This window comes from Syngnathus leptorhynchus, unplaced genomic scaffold, assembly GCF_054491065.1.
Source record: "Syngnathus leptorhynchus isolate UIUO unplaced genomic scaffold, UIUO_Slep HiC_scaffold_27, whole genome shotgun sequence".
Classification (NCBI taxonomy): Eukaryota; Metazoa; Chordata; class Actinopteri; order Syngnathiformes; family Syngnathidae; genus Syngnathus; species Syngnathus leptorhynchus.
This window is the reverse complement of record NW_028231994.1, coordinates 1,083,548-1,103,307: the sequence shown is the minus strand read 5'-3', so window position 1 is coordinate 1,103,307 and position 19,760 is coordinate 1,083,548.

The following is a 19,760-nucleotide window of genomic DNA, read 5'->3' as shown; positions in this document are numbered from 1 at the left end:
TGGAGCCACCAGCCAGCACCCTCCGTGGCTGGATCAATGGAAGTGTTTTAGGTACCAGGCAGCCAAAGGGCCGAGGCCTCACGCTCGACCACGCCGGCGCAGAGTTCCAGCCGCTCGGATAAGCTCTGTCACTCACCCGCCGCGCAGCCACCGGTAACGGGGAAATGTCGCCGCCTGGCGGACACGCCGTTGTAAATGAATGGGCTTTCGCACTTAGTGCAATTTTCGCCAACTCTCTGACTTAGAGCTATGGAAGTATGGAGCTATGGAGCCACCAGCCACCCAGGCTGGAGCTATGGAGCTCTGGAGGTATGGAGCTCAGGTGCTATGGAAGTATGGAGCTATGGAGCTATGGAAGTATGGAGCTATGGAGCTATGGAGCTCTGGAAGTATGGAGCTATGGAGCTCTGGAGGTATGGAGCTATGGAGCCCTGGAGCCCTGGAGCTATGGAGCTCTGGTGCTATGGAGGTATGGAGCTCTGGAGGTATGGAGCTCTGGAGGTATGGAGCTATGGAGCTATGGAGCCCTGGAGCTATGGAGCTATGGAGCCCTGGAGCTATGGAGCTATGGAGCCCTGGAGCTATGGAGCTATGGAGCTCTGGTGCTATGGAGCTATGGAGCTCTGGTGCTATGGAGCTATGGAGCTCTGGTGCTATGGAGCTATGGAGCTCTGGTGCTATGGAGCTATGGAGCTCTGGAAGTATGGAGCTATGGAGCTCTGGAGGTATGGAGATATGGAGCCCTGGAGCTATGGAGCCCTGGAGCTATGGAAGTATGGAGCTCTGGTGCTATGGAGCTATGGAGCTCTGGTGCTATGGAGCTATGGAGCTCTGGAGCTATGGAGCTCTGGAGGTATGGAGCTATGGAGCTATGGAGCTCTGGAGGTATGGAGCTATGGAAGTATGGAGCTCTGGTGCTATGGAGCTATGGAGCTCTGGTGCTATGGAGCTATGGAGCTCTGGTGCTATGGAGCTATGGAGCTATGGAGCTCTGGAAGTATGGAGCTCTGGTGCTATGGAGCTATGGAGCTCTGGTGCTATGGAGCTATGGAGCTCTGGTGCTATGGAGCTATGGAGCTCTGGTGCTATGGAGCTCTGGTGCTATGGAGCTCTGGTGCTATGGAGCTATGGAGCTCTGGTGCTATGGAGCTATGGAGCTCTGGAGGTATGGAGCTCTGGAGGTATGGAGCTCTGGAGGTATGGAGCTTTGGAGCCCTGGAGCTCTGGAGGTATGGAGCTATGGTGCTATGGAGCTCTGAAGCCATGGAGCTCTGGTGCTATGGAGCTCTGGAGCTCTGGAGGTATGGAGCTCTGGAGGTATGGAGCTATGGAGCCCTGGAGCTCTGGAGGTATGGAGCTATGGTGCTATGGAGCTCTGAAGCCATGGAGCTCTGGTGCTATGGAGCTCTGGAGCTCTGGAGGTATGGAGCTCTGGAGGTATGGAGCTATGGAGCCCTGGAACTCTGGAGGTATGGAGCTATGGTGCTATGGAGCTCTGAAGCCATGGAGCTCTGGTGCTATGGAGCTCTGGAGCTCTGGAGGTATGGAGCTCTGGAGGTATGGAGCTCTGGAGGTATGGAGCTATGGAGCCCTGGAGCTCTGGAGGTATGGAGCTATGGTGCTATGGAGCTCTGAAGCCATGGAGCTCTGGTGCTATGGAGCTCTGGAGGTATGGAGCTCTGGAGGTATGGAGCTCTGGAGGTATGGAGCTATGGAGCCCTGGAGCTCTGGAGGTATGGAGCTATGGTGCTATGGAGCTCTGAAGCCATGGAGCTCTGGTGCTATGGAGCTATGGAGCTCTGGTGCTATGGAGCTATGGAGGTATGGAGCCACCAGCCAGCACCCTCCGTGGCTGGATCAATGGAAGTGTTTTAGGTACCAGGCAGCCAAAGGGCCGAGGCCTCACGCTCGACCACGCCGGCGCAGAGTTCCAGCCGCTCGGATAAGCTCTGTCACTCACCCGCCGCGCAGCCACCGGTAACGGGGAAATGTCGCCGCCTTGTGGACACGCCGTTGTAAATGAATGGGCTTTCGCACTTAGTGCAATTTTCGCCAACTCTCTGACTTAGAGCTATGGAAGTATGGAGCTATTGAGCCACCAGCCACCCAGGCTGGAGCTCTGGAGCTCTGGAGGTATGGAGCTCTGGTGCTATGGAAGTATGGAGCTCTGGTGCTATGGAAGTATGGAGCTATGGAGGTATGGAAGTATGGAGCTATGGAAGTATGGAGCTATGGAGCTCTGGAAGTATGGAGCTATGGAGCTCTGGAGGTATGGAGCCCTGGAGCTATGGAGCCCTGGAGCTATGGAAGTATGGAGCTCTGGTGCTATGGAGCTATGGAGCTCTGGTGCTATGGAGCTATGGAGCTATGGAGCTCTGGAGCTATGGAGCTCCGGAGGTATGGAGCTATGGACCTATGGAGCTCTGGAGGTATGGAGCTATGGAGCTATGGAAGTATGGAGCTCTGGTGCTATGGAGCTATGGAGCTCTGGTGCTATGGAGCTATGGAGCTCTGGTGCTATGGAGCTATGGAGCTATGGAGCTCTGGAAGTATGGAGCTCTGGTGCTATGGAGCTATGGAGCTCTGGTGCTATGGAGCTATGGAGCTCTGGTGCTATGGAGCTCTGGTGCTATGGAGCTCTGGTGCTATGGAGCTATGGAGCTCTGGTGCTATGGAGCTCTGGAGGTATGGAGCTCTGGAGGTATGGAGCTCTGGAGGTATGGAGCTATGGAGCCCTGGAGCTCTGGAGGTATGGAGCTATGGTGCTATGGAGCTCTGAAGCCATGGAGCTCTGGTGCTATGGAGCTATGGAGCTCTGGTGCTATGGAGCTATGGAGCTATGGAGCTCTGGAAGTATGGAGCTCTGGTGCTATGGAGCTATGGAGCTCTGGTGCTATGGAGCTATGGAGCTCTGGTGCTATGGAGCTATGGAGCTCTGGTGCTATGGAGCTCTGGTGCTATGGAGCTCTGGTGCTATGGAGCTATGGAGCTCTGGTGCTATGGAGCTATGGAGCTCTGGAGGTATGGAGCTCTGGAGGTATGGAGCTATGGAGCCCTGGAGCTATGGAGCCCTGGAGCTCTGGAGGTATGGAGCTATGGTGCTATGGAGCTCTGAAGCCATGGAGCTCTGGTGCTATGGAGCTCTGGAGCTCTGGAGGTATGGAGCTCTGGAGGTATGGAGCTATGGAGCCCTGGAGCTCTGGAGGTATGGAGCTATGGTGCTATGGAGCTCTGAAGCCATGGAGCTCTGGTGCTATGGAGCTCTGGAGCTCTGGAGGTATGGAGCTCTGGAGGTATGGAGCTATGGAGCCCTGGAGCTCTGGAGGTATGGAGCTATGGTGCTATGGAGCTCTGAAGCCATGGAGCTCTGGTGCTATGGAGCTCTGGAGGTATGGAGCTCTGGAGGTATGGAGCTCTGGAGGTATGGAGCTATGGAGCCCTGGAGCTCTGGAGGTATGGAGCTATGGTGCTATGGAGCTCTGAAGCCATGGAGCTCTGGTGCTATGGAGCTCTGGAGGTATGGAGCTCTGGAGGTATGGAGCTCTGGAGGTATGGAGCTATGGAGCCCTGGAGCTCTGGAGGTATGGAGCTATGGTGCTATGGAGCTCTGAAGCCATGGAGCTCTGGTGCTATGGAGCTATGGAGCTCTGGTGCTATGGAGCTATGGAGGTATGGAGCCACCAGCCAGCACCCTCCGTGGCTGGATCAATGGAAGTGTTTTAGGTACCAGGCAGCCAAAGGGCCGAGGCCTCACGCTCGACCACGCCGGCGCAGAGTTCCAGCCGCTCGGATAAGCTCTGTCACTCACCCGCCGCGCAGCCACCGGTAACGGGGAAATGTCGCCGCCTTGTGGACACGCCGTTGTAAATGAATGGGCTTTCGCACTTAGTGCAATTTTCGCCAACTCTCTGACTTAGAGCTATGGAAGTATGGAGCTATGGAGCCACCAGCCACCCAGGCTGGAGCTATGGAGCTCTGGAGGTATGGAGCTCAGGTGCTATGGAAGTATGGAGCTATGGAGCTATGGAAGTATGGAGCTATGGAGCTATGGAGCTCTGGAAGTATGGAGCTATGGAGCTCTGGAGGTATGGAGCTATGGAGCCCTGGAGCCCTGGAGCTATGGAGCTCTGGTGCTATGGAGGTATGGAGCTCTGGAGGTATGGAGCTCTGGAGGTATGGAGCTATGGAGCTATGGAGCCCTGGAGCTATGGAGCTATGGAGCCCTGGAGCTATGGAGCTATGGAGCCCTGGAGCTATGGAGCTATGGAGCTCTGGTGCTATGGAGCTATGGAGCTCTGGTGCTATGGAGCTATGGAGCTCTGGTGCTATGGAGCTATGGAGTTCTGGTGCTATGGAGCTATGGAGCTCTGGAAGTATGGAGCTATGGAGCTCTGGAGGTATGGAGCTATGGAGCCCTGGAGCTATGGAGCCCTGGAGCTATGGAAGTATGGAGCTCTGGTGCTATGGAGCTATGGAGCTCTGGTGCTATGGAGCTATGGAGCTCTGGAGCTATGGAGCTCTGGAGGTATGGAGCTATGGAGCTATGGAGCTCTGGAGGTATGGAGCTATGGAGCTATGGAAGTATGGAGCTCTGGTGCTATGGAGCTATGGAGCTCTGGTGCTATGGAGCTATGGAGCTCTGGTGCTATGGAGCTATGGAGCTCTGGAAGTATGGAGCTCTGGTGCTATGGAGCTATGGAGCTCTGGTGCTATGGAGCTATGGAGCTCTGGTGCTATGGAGCTATGGAGCTCTGGTGCTATGGAGCTCTGGTGCTATGGAGCTCTGGTGCTATGGAGCTCTGGAGCTCTGGTGCTATGGAGCTATGGAGCTCTGGAGGTATGGAGCTCTGGAGGTATGGAGCTCTGGAGGTATGGAGCTTTGGAGCCCTGGAGCTCTGGAGGTATGGAGCTATGGTGCTATGGAGCTCTGAAGCCATGGAGCTCTGGAGGTATGGAGCTCTGGAGGTATGGAGCTATGGAGCCCTGGAGCTCTGGAGGTATGGAGCTATGGTGCTATGGAGCTCTGAAGCCATGGAGCTCTGGTGCTATGGAGCTCTGGAGCTCTGGAGGTATGGAGCTCTGGAGGTATGGAGCTATGGAGCCCTGGAGCTCTGGAGGTATGGAGCTATGGTGCTATGGAGCTCTGAAGCCATGGAGCTCTGGTGCTATGGAGCTCTGGAGCTCTGGAGGTATGGAGCTCTGGAGGTATGGAGCTCTGGAGGTATGGAGCTATGGAGCCCTGGAGCTCTGGAGGTATGGAGCTATGGTGCTATGGAGCTCTGAAGCCATGGAGCTCTGGTGCTATGGAGCTCTGGAGGTATGGAGCTCTGGAGGTATGGAGCTCTGGAGGTATGGAGCTATGGAGCCCTGGAGCTCTGGAGGTATGGAGCTATGGTGCTATGGAGCTCTGAAGCCATGGAGCTCTGGTGCTATGGAGCTCTGGAGGTATGGAGCTCTGGAGGTATGGAGCTCTGGAGGTATGGAGCTATGGAGCCCTGGAGCTCTGGAGGTATGGAGCTATGGTGCTATGGAGCTCTGAAGCCATGGAGCTCTGGTGCTATGGAGCTATGGAGCTCTGGTGCTATGGAGCTATGGAGGTATGGAGCCACCAGCCAGCACCCTCCGTGGCTGGATCAATGGAAGTGTTTTAGGTACCAGGCAGCCAAAGGGCCGAGGCCTCACGCTCGACCACGCCGGCGCAGAGTTCCAGCCGCTCGGATAAGCTCTGTCACTCACCCGCCGCGCAGCCACCGGTAACGGGGAAATGTCGCCGCCTTGTGGACACGCCGTTGTAAATGAATGGGCTTTCGCACTTAGTGCAATTTTCGCCAACTCTCTGACTTAGAGCTATGGAAGTATGGAGCTATGGAGCCACCAGCCACCCAGGCTGGAGCTCTGGAGCTCTGGAGGTATGGAGCTCTGGTGCTATGGAAGTATGGAGCTCTGGTGCTATGGAAGTATGGAGCTATGGAGGTATGGAAGTATGGAGCTATGGAAGTATGGAGCTATGGAGCTCTGGAAGTATGGAGCTATGGAGCTCTGGAGGTATGGAGCCCTGGAGCTATGGAGCCCTGGAGCTATGGAAGTATGGAGCTCTGGTGCTATGGAGCTATGGAGCTCTGGTGCTATGGAGCTATGGAGCTATGGAGCTATGGAGCTCTGGAGCTATGGAGCTCTGGAGGTATGGAGCTATGGAGCTATGGAGCTCTGGAGGTATGGAACTATGGAGCTATGGAAGTATGGAGCTCTGGTGCTATGGAGCTATGGAGCTCTGGTGCTATGGAGCTATGGAGCTCTGGTGCTATGGAGCTATGGAGCTATGGAGCTCTGGAAGTATGGAGCTCTGGTGATATGGAGCTATGGAGCTCTGGTGCTATGGAGCTATGGAGCTCTGGTGCTATGGAGCTCTGGTGCTATGGAGCTCTGGTGCTATGGAGCTATGGAGCTCTGGTGCTATGGAGCTCTGGAGGTATGGAGCTCTGGAGGTATGGAGCTCTGGAGGTATGGAGCTATGGAGCCCTGGAGCTCTGGAGGTATGGAGCTATGGTGCTATGGAGCTCTGAAGCCATGGAGCTCTGGTGCTATGGAGCTATGGAGCTCTGGTGCTATGGAGCTATGGAGCTATGGAGCTCTGGAAGTATGGAGCTCTGGTGCTATGGAGCTATGGAGCTCTGGTGCTATGGAGCTATGGAGCTCTGGTGCTATGGAGCTATGGAGCTCTGGTGCTATGGAGCTCTGGTGCTATGGAGCTCTGGTGCTATGGAGCTATGGACCTCTGGTGCTATGGAGCTATGGAGCTCTGGAGGTATGGAGCTCTGGAGGTATGGAGCTCTGGAGGTATGGAGCTATGGAGCCCTGGAGCTCTGGAGGTATGGAGCTATGGTGCTATGGAGCTCTGAAGCCATGGAGCTCTGGTGCTATGGAGCTCTGGAGCTCTGGAGGTATGGAGCTCTGGAGGTATGGAGCTATGGAGCCCTGGAGCTCTGGAGGTATGGAGCTATGGTGCTATGGAGCTCTGAAGCCATGGAGCTCTGGTGCTATGGAGCTCTGGAGCTCTGGAGGTATGGAGCTCTGGAGGTATGGAGCTCTGGAGGTATGGAGCTATGGAGCCCTGGAGCTCTGGAGGTATGGAGCTATGGTGCTATGGAGCTCTGAAGCCATGGAGCTCTGGTGCTATGGAGCTCTGGAGGTATGGAGCTCTGGAGGTATGGAGCTCTGGAGGTATGGAGCTATGGCCCTGGAGCTCTGGAGGTATGGAGCTATGGTGCTATGGAGCTCTGAAGCCATGGAGCTCTGGTGCTATGGAGCTATGGAGCTCTGGTGCTATGGAGCTATGGAGGTATGGAGCCACCAGCCAGCACCCTCCGTGGCTGGATCAATGGAAGTGTTTTAGGTACCAGGCAGCCAAAGGGCCGAGGCCTCACGCTCGACCACGCCGGCGCAGAGTTCCAGCCGCTCGGATAAGCTCTGTCACTCACCCGCCGCGCAGCCACCGGTAACGGGGAAATGTCGCCGCCTTGTGGACACGCCGTTGTAAATGAATGGGCTTTCGCACTTAGTGCAATTTTCGCCAACTCTCTGACTGGAGCTATGGAAGTATGGAGCTATGGAGCCACCAGCCACCCAGGCTGGAGCTATGGAGCTCTGGAGGTATGGAGCTCTGGTGCTATGGAAGTATGGAGCTATGGAGCTATGGAAGTATGGAGCTATGGAGCTATGGAGCTCTGGAAGTATGGAGCTATGGAGCTCTGGAGGTATGGAGCTATGGAGCCCTGGAGCCCTGGAGCTATGGAGCCCTGGAGCTATGGAGCTATGGAGCCCTGGAGCTATGGAGCTATGGAGCCCTGGAGCTATGGAGCTATGGAGCTCTGGTGCTATGGAGCTATGGAGCTCTGGTGCTATGGAGCTATGGAGCTCTGGTGCTATGGAGCTATGGAGCTCTGGTGCTATGGAGCTATGGAGCTCTGGAAGTATGGAGCTATGGAGCTCTGGAGGTATGGAGCTATGGAGCTCTGGAGGTATGGAGCTATGGAGCCCTGGAGCTATGGAGCCCTGGAGCTATGGAAGTATGGAGCTCTGGTGCTATGGAGCTATGGAGCTCTGGTGCTATGGAGCTATGGAGCTCTGGAGCTATGGAGCTCTGGAGGTATGGAGCTATGGAGCTCTGGAGGTATGGAGCTATGGAGCTATGGAAGTATGGAGCTCTGGTGCTATGGAGCTATGGAGCTCTGGTGCTATGGAGCTATGGAGCTCTGGTGCTATGGAGCTATGGAGCTATGGAGCTCTGGAAGTATGGAGCTCTGGTGCTATGGAGCTATGGAGCTCTGGTGCTATGGAGCTATGGAGCTCTGGTGCTATGGAGCTATGGAGCTCTGGTGCTATGGAGCTATGGTGCTATGGAGCTCTGGTGCTATGGAGCTATGGAGCTCTGGTGCTATGGAGCTATGGAGCTCTGGAGGTATGGAGCTCTGGAGGTATGGAGCTCTGGAGGTATGGAGCTTTGGAGCCCTGGAGCTCTGGAGGTATGGAGCTATGGTGCTATGGAGCTCTGAAGCCATGGAGCTCTGGTGCTATGGAGCTATGGAGCTCTGGTGCTATGGAGCTATGGAGGTATGGAGCCACCAGCCAGCACCCTCCGTGGCTGGATCAATGGAAGTGTTTTAGGTACCAGGCAGCCAAAGGGCCGAGGCCTCACGCTCGACCACGCCGGCGCAGAGTTCCAGCCGCTCGGATAAGCTCTGTCACTCACCCGCCGCGCAGCCACCGGTAACGGGGAAATGTCGCCGCCTTGTGGACACGCCGTTGTAAATGAATGGGCTTTCGCACTTAGTGCAATTTTCGCCAACTCTCTGACTTAGAGCTATGGAAGTATGGAGCTATGGAGCCACCAGCCACCCAGGCTGGAGCTCTGGAGCTCTGGAGGTATGGAGCTCTGGTGCTATGGAAGTATGGAGCTCTGGTGCTATGGAAGTATGGAGCTATGGAGGTATGGAAGTATGGAGCTATGGAAGTATGGAGCTATGGAGCTCTGGAAGTATGGAGCTATGGAGCTCTGGAGGTATGGAGCCCTGGAGCTATGGAGCCCTGGAGCTATGGAAGTATGGAGCTCTGGTGCTATGGAGCTATGGAGCTCTGATGCTATGGAGCTATGGAGCTATGGAGCTCTGGAGCTATGGAGCTCTGGAGGTATGGAGCTATGGAGCTATGGAGCTCTGGAGGTATGGAGCTATGGAGCTATGGAAGTATGGAGCTCTGGTGCTATGGAGCTATGGAGCTCTGGTGCTATGGAGCTATGGAGCTCTGGTGCTATGGAGCTATGGAGCTCTGGAGGTATGGAGCCCTGGAGCTATGGAGCCCTGGAGCTATGGAAGTATGGAGCTCTGGTGCTATGGAGCTATGGAGCTCTGGTGCTATGGAGCTATGGAGCTATGGAGCTCTGGAGCTATGGAGCTCTGGAGGTATGGAGCTATGGAGCTCTGGAGGTATGGAGCTATGGAGCTATGGAAGTATGGAGCTCTGGTGTTAAGGAGCTATGGAGCTCTGGTGCTATGGAGCTATGGAGCTCTGGTGCTATGGAGCTATGGAGCTCTGGTGCTATGGAGCTATGGAGCTCTGGTGCTATGGAGCTCTGGTGCTATGGAGCTCTGGTGCTATGGAGCTATGGACCTCTGGTGCTATGGAGCTATGGAGCTCTGGAGGTATGGAGCTCTGGAGGTATGGAGCTCTGGAGGTATGGAGCTATGGAGCCCTGGAGCTCTGGAGGTATGGAGCTATGGTGCTATGGAGCTCTGAAGCCATGGAGCTCTGGTGCTATGGAGCTCTGGAGCTCTGGAGGTATGGAGCTCTGGAGGTATGGAGCTCTGGAGGTATGGAGCTATGGAGCCCTGGAGCTCTGGAGGTATGGAGCTATGGTGCTATGGAGCTCTGAAGCCATGGAGCTCTGGTGCTATGGAGCTCTGGAGGTATGGAGCTCTGGAGGTATGGAGCTCTGGAGGTATGGAGCTATGGCCCTGGAGCTCTGGAGGTATGGAGCTATGGTGCTATGGAGCTCTGAAGCCATGGAGCTCTGGTGCTATGGAGCTATGGAGCTCTGGTGCTATGGAGCTATGGAGGTATGGAGCCACCAGCCAGCACCCTCCGTGGCTGGATCAATGGAAGTGTTTTAGGTACCAGGCAGCCAAAGGGCCGAGGCCTCACGCTCGACCACGCCGGCGCAGAGTTCCAGCCGCTCGGATAAGCTCTGTCACTCACCCGCCGCGCAGCCACCGGTAACGGGGAAATGTCGCCGCCTTGTGGACACGCCGTTGTAAATGAATGGGCTTTCGCACTTAGTGCAATTTTCGCCAACTCTCTGACTGGAGCTATGGAAGTATGGAGCTATGGAGCCACCAGCCACCCAGGCTGGAGCTATGGAGCTCTGGAGGTATGGAGCTCTGGTGCTATGGAAGTATGGAGCTATGGAGCTATGGAAGTATGGAGCTATGGAGCTATGGAGCTCTGGAAGTATGGAGCTATGGAGCTCTGGAGGTATGGAGCTATGGAGCCCTGGAGCCCTGGAGCTATGGAGCCCTGGAGCTATGGAGCTATGGAGCCCTGGAGCTATGGAGCTATGGAGCCCTGGAGCTATGGAGCTATGGAGCTCTGGTGCTATGGAGCTATGGAGCTCTGGTGCTATGGAGCTATGGCGCTCTGGTGCTATGGAGCTATGGAGCTCTGGTGCTATGGAGCTATGGAGCTCTGGAAGTATGGAGCTATGGAGCTCTGGAGGTATGGAGCTATGGAGCTCTGGAGGTATGGAGCTATGGAGCCCTGGAGCTATGGAGCCCTGGAGCTATGGAAGTATGGAGCTCTGGTGCTATGGAGCTATGGAGCTCTGGTGCTATGGAGCTATGGAGCTCTGGAGCTATGGAGCTCTGGAGGTATGGAGCTATGGAGCTCTGGAGGTATGGAGCTATGGAGCTATGGAAGTATGGAGCTCTGGTGCTATGGAGCTATGGAGCTCTGGTGCTATGGAGCTATGGAGCTCTGGTGCTATGGAGCTATGGAGCTATGGAGCTCTGGAAGTATGGAGCTCTGGTGCTATGGAGCTATGGAGCTCTGGTGCTATGGAGCTATGGAGCTCTGGTGCTATGGAGCTATGGAGCTCTGGTGCTATGGAGCTATGGTGCTATGGAGCTCTGGTGCTATGGAGCTATGGAGCTCTGGTGCTATGGAGCTATGGAGCTCTGGAGGTATGGAGCTCTGGAGGTATGGAGCTCTGGAGGTATGGAGCTTTGGAGCCCTGGAGCTCTGGAGGTATGGAGCTATGGTGCTATGGAGCTCTGAAGCCATGGAGCTCTGGTGCTATGGAGCTATGGAGCTCTGGTGCTATGGAGCTATGGAGGTATGGAGCCACCAGCCAGCACCCTCCGTGGCTGGATCAATGGAAGTGTTTTAGGTACCAGGCAGCCAAAGGGCCGAGGCCTCACGCTCGACCACGCCGGCGCAGAGTTCCAGCCGCTCGGATAAGCTCTGTCACTCACCCGCCGCGCAGCCACCGGTAACGGGGAAATGTCGCCGCCTTGTGGACACGCCGTTGTAAATGAATGGGCTTTCGCACTTAGTGCAATTTTCGCCAACTCTCTGACTTAGAGCTATGGAAGTATGGAGCTATGGAGCCACCAGCCACCCAGGCTGGAGCTCTGGAGCTCTGGAGGTATGGAGCTCTGGTGCTATGGAAGTATGGAGCTCTGGTGCTATGGAAGTATGGAGCTATGGAGGTATGGAAGTATGGAGCTATGGAAGTATGGAGCTATGGAGCTCTGGAAGTATGGAGCTATGGAGCTCTGGAGGTATGGAGCCCTGGAGCTATGGAGCCCTGGAGCTATGGAAGTATGGAGCTCTGGTGCTATGGAGCTATGGAGCTCTGATGCTATGGAGCTATGGAGCTATGGAGCTCTGGAGCTATGGAGCTCTGGAGGTATGGAGCTATGGAGCTATGGAGCTCTGGAGGTATGGAGCTATGGAGCTATGGAAGTATGGAGCTCTGGTGCTATGGAGCTATGGAGCTCTGGTGCTATGGAGCTATGGAGCTCTGGTGCTATGGAGCTATGGAGCTATGGAGCTCTGGAAGTATGGAGCTCTGGTGCTATGGAGCTATGGAGCTCTGGTGCTATGGAGCTATGGAGCTCTGGTGCTATGGAGCTCTGGTGCTATGGAGCTCTGGTGCTATGGAGCTATGGAGCTCTGGTGCTATGGAGCTCTGGAGGTATGGAGCTCTGGAGGTATGGAGCTCTGGAGGTATGGAGCTATGGAGCCCTGGAGCTCTGGAGGTATGGAGCTATGGTGCTATGGAGCTCTGAAGCCATGGAGATCTGGTGCTATGGAGCTATGGAGCTCTGGTGCTATGGAGCTATGGAGCTATGGAGCTCTGGAAGTATGGAGCTCTGGTGCTATGGAGCTATGGAGCTCTGGTGCTATGGAGCTATGGAGCTCTGGTGCTATGGAGCTATGGAGCTCTGGTGCTATGGAGCTCTGGTGCTATGGAGCTCTGGTGCTATGGAGCTATGGAGCTCTGGTGCTATGGAGCTATGGAGCTCTGGAGGTATGGAGCTCTGGAGGTATGGAGCTCTGGAGGTATGGAGCTATGGAGCCCTGGAGCTCTGGAGGTATGGAGCTATGGTGCTATGGAGCTCTGAAGCCATGGAGCTCTGGTGCTATGGAGCTCTGGAGCTCTGGAGGTATGGAGCTCTGGAGGTATGGAGCTATGGAGCCCTGGAGCTCTGGAGGTATGGAGCTATGGAGCTCTGAAGCCATGGAGCTCTGGTGCTATGGAGCTCTGGAGCTCTGGAGGTATGGAGCTCTGGAGGTATGGAGCTCTGGAGGTATGGAGCTATGGAGCCCTGGAGCTCTGGAGGTATGGAGCTATGGTGCTATGGAGCTCTGAAGCCATGGAGCTCTGGTGCTATGGAGCTCTGGAGGTATGGAGCTCTGGAGGTATGGAGCTCTGGAGGTATGGAGCTATGGAGCCCTGGAGCTCTGGAGGTATGGAGCTATGGTGCTATGGAGCTCTGAAGCCATGGAGCTCTGGTGCTATGGAGCTCTGGAGGTATGGAGCTCTGGAGGTATGGAGCTCTGGAGGTATGGAGCTATGGAGCCCTGGAGCTCTGGAGGTATGGAGCTATGGTGCTATGGAGCTCTGAAGCCATGGAGCTCTGGTGCTATGGAGCTATGGAGCTCTGGTGCTATGGAGCTATGGAGGTATGGAGCCACCAGCCAGCACCCTCCGTGGCTGGATCAATGGAAGTGTTTTAGGTACCAGGCAGCCAAAGGGCCGAGGCCTCACGCTCGACCACGCCGGCGCAGAGTTCCAGCCGCTCGGATAAGCTCTGTCACTCACCCGCCGCGCAGCCACCGGTAACGGGGAAATGTCGCCGCCTGGCGGACACGCCGTTGTAAATGAATGGGCTTTCGCACTTAGTGCAATTTTCGCCAACTCTCTGACTTAGAGCTATGGAAGTATGGAGCTATGGAGCCACCAGCCACCCAGGCTGGAGCTATGGAGCTCTGGAGGTATGGAGCTCAGGTGCTATGGAAGTATGGAGCTATGGAGCTATGGAAGTATGGAGCTATGGAGCTATGGAGCTCTGGAAGTATGGAGCTATGGAGCTCTGGAGGTATGGAGCTATGGAGCCCTGGAGCCCTGGAGCTATGGAGCTCTGGTGCTATGGAGGTATGGAGCTCTGGAGGTATGGAGCTCTGGAGGTATGGAGCTATGGAGCTATGGAGCCCTGGAGCTATGGAGCTATGGAGCCCTGGAGCTATGGAGCTATGGAGCCCTGGAGCTATGGAGCTATGGAGCTCTGGTGCTATGGAGCTATGGAGCTCTGGTGCTATGGAGCTATGGAGCTCTGGTGCTATGGAGCTATGGAGCTCTGGTGCTATGGAGCTATGGAGCTCTGGAAGTATGGAGCTATGGAGCTCTGGAGGTATGGAGCTATGGAGCCCTGGAGCTATGGAGCCCTGGAGCTATGGAAGTATGGAGCTCTGGTGCTATGGAGCTATGGAGCTCTGGTGCTATGGAGCTATGGAGCTCTGGAGCTATGGAGCTCTGGAGGTATGGAGCTATGGAGCTATGGAGCTCTGGAGGTATGGAGCTATGGAGCTATGGAAGTATGGAGCTCTGGTGCTATGGAGCTATGGAGCTCTGGTGCTATGGAGCTATGGAGCTCTGGTGCTATGGAGCTATGGAGCTATGGAGCTCTGGAAGTATGGAGCTCTGGTGCTATGGAGCTATGGAGCTCTGGTGCTATGGAGCTATGGAGCTCTGGTGCTATGGAGCTATGGAGCTCTGGTGCTATGGAGCTCTGGTGCTATGGAGCTCTGGTGCTATGGAGCTATGGAGCTCTGGTGCTATGGAGCTATGGAGCTCTGGAGGTATGGAGCTCTGGAGGTATGGAGCTCTGGAGGTATGGAGCTTTGGAGCCCTGGAGCTCTGGAAGTATGGAGCTATGGTGCTATGGAGCTCTGAAGCCATGGAGCTCTGGTGCTATGGAGCTCTGGAGCTCTGGAGGTATGGAGCTCTGGAGGTATGGAGCTATGGAGCCCTGGAGCTCTGGAGGTATGGAGCTATGGTGCTATGGAGCTCTGAAGCCATGGAGCTCTGGTGCTATGGAGCTCTGGAGCTCTGGAGGTATGGAGCTCTGGAGGTATGGAGCTATGGAGCCCTGGAGCTCTGGAGGTATGGAGCTATGGTGCTATGGAGCTCTGAAGCCATGGAGCTCTGGTGCTATGGAGCTCTGGAGCTCTGGAGGTATGGAGCTCTGGAGGTATGGAGCTCTGGAGGTATGGAGCTATGGAGCCCTGGAGCTCTGGAGGTATGGAGCTATGGTGCTATGGAGCTCTGAAGCCATGGAGCTCTGGTGCTATGGAGCTCTGGAGGTATGGTGCTATGGAGCTATGGAGGTATGGAGCCACCAGCCAGCACCCTCCGTGGCTGGATCAATGGAAGTGTTTTAGGTACCAGGCAGCCAAAGGGCCGAGGCCTTACGCTCGACCACGCCGGCGCAGAGTTCCAGCCGCTCGGATAAGCTCTGTCACTCACCCGCCGCGCAGCCACCGGTAACGGGGAAATGTCGCCGCCTTGTGGACACGCCGTTGTAAATGAATGGGCTTTCGCACTTAGTGCAATTTTCGCCAACTCTCTGACTTAGAGCTATGGAAGTATGGAGCTATGGAGCCACCAGCCACCCAGGCTGGAGCTCTGGAGCTCTGGAGGTATGGAGCTCTGGTGCTATGGAAGTATGGAGTTCTGGTGCTATGGAAGTATGGAGCTATGGAGGTATGGAAGTATGGAGCTATGGAAGTATGGAGCTATGGAGCTCTGGAAGTATGGAGCTATGGAGCTCTGGAGGTATGGAGCCCTGGAGCTATGGAGCCCTGGAGCTATGGAAGTATGGAGCTCTGGTGCTATGGAGCTATGGAGCTCTGGTGCTATGGAGCTATGGAGCTATGGAGCTATGGAGCTATGGAGGTATGGAGCTATGGAGCTCTGGAGCTCTGGAGCTATGGAGCTATGGAAGTATGGAGCTATGGAGCTCTGGAGCTCTGGAGCTATGGAGCTATGGAAGTATGGAGCTATGGAGCTCTGGAGCTATGGAGCTATGGAGCTATGGAAATGTGGAGCTATGGAGCTATGGAGCTATGGAGCTATGGAGCTATGGAAGTATGGAAGTATGGAGCTATGGAGCTATGGAGCTCTGGAACTATGGAGCTATGGAGCTCTGGAGGTATGGAGCTATGGAGCCCTGGAGCCCTGGAGCTATGGAGCCCTGGAGCTATGGAGCTATGGAGCCCTGGAGCTATGGAGCTATGGAGCCCTGGAGCTATGGAGCTATGGAGCTCTGGTGCTATGGAGCTATGGAGCTCTGGTGCTATGGAGCTATGGAGCTCTGGTGCTATGGAGCTATGGAGCTCTGGTGCTATGGAGCTATGGAGCTCTGATGCTATGGAGCTCTGGTGCTATGGAGCTCTGGTGCTATGGAGCTATGGAGCTCTGGTGCTATGGAGCTATGGAGCTCTGGAGGTATGGAGCTCTGGAGGTATGGAGCTCTGGAGTTATGGAGCTATGGAGCCCTGGAGCTCTGGAGGTATGGAGCTATGGTGCTATGGAGCTCTGAAGCCATGGAGCTCTGGTGCTATGGAGCTATGGAGCTCTGGTGCTATGGAGCTATGGAGGTATGGAGCTATGGAGCCCTGGAGCTCTGGAGGTATGGAGCTATGGTGCTATGGAGCTCTGAAGCCATGGAGCTCTGGTGCTATGGAGCTCTGGAGGTATGGAGCTCTGGAGGTATGGAGCTCTGGAGGTATGGAGCTATGGAGCCCTGGAGCTCTGGAGGTATGGAGCTATGGTGCTATGGAGCTCTGAAGCCATGGAGCTCTGGTGCTATGGAGCTCTGGAGGTATGGAGCTCTGGAGGTATGGAGCTCTGGAGGTATGGAGCTATGGAGCCCTGGAGCTCTGGAGGTATGGAGCTATGGTGCTATGGAGCTCTGAAGCCATGGAGCTCTGGTGCTATGGAGCTATGGAGCTCTGGTGCTATGGAGCTATGGAGGTATGGAGCCACCAGCCAGCACCCTCCGTGGCTGGATCAATGGAAGTGTTTTAGGTACCAGGCAGCCAAAGGGCCGAGGCCTCACGCTCGACCACGCCGGCGCAGAGTTCCAGCCGCTCGGATAAGCTCTGTCACTCACCCGCCGCGCAGCCACCGGTAACGGGGAAATGTCGCCGCCTGGCGGACACACCGTTGTAAATGAATGGGCTTTCGCACTTAGTGCAATTTTCGCCAACTCTCTGACTTAGAGCTATGGAAGTATGGAGCTATGGAGCCACCAGCCACCCAGGCTGGAGCTATGGAGCTCTGGAGGTATGGAGCTCTGGTGCTATGGAAGTATGGAGCTCTGGTGCTATGGAAGTATGGAGCTCTGGAGGTATGGAAGTATGGAGCTATGGAAGTATGGAGCTATGGAGCTCTGGAAGTATGGAGCTATGGAGCTCTGGAGGTATGGAGCCCTGGAGCTATGGAGCCCTCGAGCTATGGAAGTATGGAGCTCTGGTGCTATGGAGCTATGGAGCTCTGGTGCTATGGAGCTATGGAGCTATGGAGCTCTGGAGCTATGGAGCTCTGGAGGTATGGAGCTATGGAGCTATGGAGCTCTGGAGGTATGGAGCTATGGAGCTATGGAAGTATGGAGCTCTGGTGCTATGGAGCTATGGAGCTCTGGTGCTATGGAGCTATGGAGCTCTGGTGCTATGGAGCTATGGAGCTATGGAGCTCTGGAAGTATGGAGCTCTGGTGCTATGGAGCTATGGAGCTCTGGTGCTATGGAGCTATGGAGCTCTGGTGCTATGGAGCTCTGGTGCTATGGAGCTCTGGTGCTATGGAGCTATGGAGCTCTGGTGCTATGGAGCTCTGGAGGTATGGAGCTCTGGAGGTATGGAGCTATGGAGCCCTGGAGCTCTGGAGGTATGGAGCTATGGTGCTATGGAGCTCTGAAGCCATGGAGCTCTGGTGCTATGGAGCTATGGAGCTCTGGTGCTATGGAGCTATGGAGCTCTGGTGCTATGGAGCTATGGAGCTATGGAGCTCTGGAAGTATGGAGCTCTGGTGCTATGGAGCTATGGAGCTCTGGTGCTATGGAGCTATGGAGCTCTGGTGCTATGGAGCTATGGAGCTCTGGTGCTATGGAGCTCTGGTGCTATGGAGCTCTGGTGCTATGGAGCTATGGAGCTCTGGTGCTATGGAGCTATGGAGCTCTGGAGGTATGGAGCTCTGGAGGTATGGAGCTCTGGAGGTATGGAGCTATGGAGCCCTGGAGCTCTGGAGGTATGGAGCTATGGTGCTATGGAGCTCTGAAGCCATGGAGCTCTGGTGCTATGGAGCTCTGGAGCTCTGGAGGTATGGAGCTCTGGAGGTATGGAGCTATGGAGCCCTGGAGCTCTGGAGGTATGGAGCTCTGGAGGTATGGAGCTCTGGTGCTATGGAAGTATGGAGCTCTGGTGCTATGGAAGTATGGAGCTATGGAGGTATGGAAGTATGGAGCTCTGGTGCTATGGAGCTATGGAGCTATGGAGCTCTGGAAGTATGGAGCTCTGGTGCTATGGAGCTATGGAGCTCTGGTGCTATGGAGCTATGGAGCTCTGGTGCTATGGAGCTCTGGTGCTATGGAGCTCTGGAGCTCTGGTGCTATGGAGCTATGGAGCTATGGAGCTCTGGAGCTATGGAGCTCTGGAGGTATGGAGCTATGGAGCTATGGAGCTCTGGAGGTATGGAGCTATGGAGCTATGGAAGTATGGAGCTCTGGTGCTATGGAGCTATGGAGCTCTGGTGCTATGGAGCTATGGAGCTCTGGTGCTATGGAGCTATGGAGCTATGGAGCTCTGGAAGTATGGAGCTCTGGTGCTATGGAGCTATGGAGCTCTGGTGCTATGGAGCTATGGAGCTCTGGTGCTATGGAGCTATGGAGCTCTGGTGCTATGGAGCTCTGGTGCTATGGAGCTCTGGTGCTATGGAGCTATGGAGCTCTGGTGCTATGGAGCTATGGAGCTCTGGAGGTATGGAGCTCTGGAGGTATGGAGCTCTGGAGGTATGGAGCTATGGAGCCCTGGAGCTCTGGAGGTATGGAGCTATGGTGCTATGGAGCTCTGAAGCCATGGAGCTCTGGTGCTATGGAGCTCTGGAGCTCTGGAGGTATGGAGCTCTGGAGGTATGGAGCTATGGAGCCCTGGAGCTCTGGAGGTATGGAGCTATGGAGCTCTGAAGCCATGGAGCTCTGGTGCTATGGAGCTCTGGAGCTCTGGAGGTATGGAGCTCTGGAGGTATGGAGCTCTGGAGGTATGGAGCTATGGAGCCCTGGAGCTCTGGAGGTATGGAGCTATGGTGCTATGGAGCTCTGAAGCCATGGAGCTCTGGTGCTATGGAGCTCTGGAGGTATGGAGCTCTGGAGGTATGGAGCTCTGGAGGTATGGAGCTATGGAGCCCTGGAGCTCTGGAGGTATGGAGCTATGGTGCTATGGAGCTCTGAAGCCATGGAGCTCTGGTGCTATGGAGCTCTGGAGGTATGGAGCTCTGGAGGTATGGAGCTCTGGAGGTATGGAGCTATGGAGCCCTGGAGCTCTGGAGGTATGGAGCTATGGTGCTATGGAGCTCTGAAGCCATGGAGCTCTGGTGCTATGGAGCTATGGAGCTCTGGTGCTATGGAGCTATGGAGGTATGGAGCCACCAGCCAGCACCCTCCGTGGCTGGATCAATGGAAGTGTTTTAGGTACCAGGCAGCCAAAGGTCCGAGGCCTCACGCTCGACCACGCCGGCGCAGAGTTCCAGCCGCTCGGATAAGCTCTGTCACTCACCCGCCGCGCAGCCACCGGTAACGGGGAAATGTCGCCGCCTGGCGGACACGCCGTTGTAAATGAATGGGCTTTCGCACTTAGTGCAATTTTCGCCAACTCTCTGACTTAGAGCTATGGAAGTATGGAGCTATGGAGCCACCAGCCACCCAGGCTGGAGCTATGGAGCTCTGGAGGTATGGAGCTCAGGTGCTATGGAAGTATGGAGCTATGGAGCTATGGAAGTATGGAGCTATGGAGCTATGGAGCTCTGGAAGTATGGAGCTATGGAGCTCTGGAGGTATGGAGCTATGGAGCCCTGGAGCCCTGGAGCTATGGAGCTCTGGTGCTATGGAGGTATGGAGCTCTGGAGGTATGGAGCTCTGGAGGTATGGAGC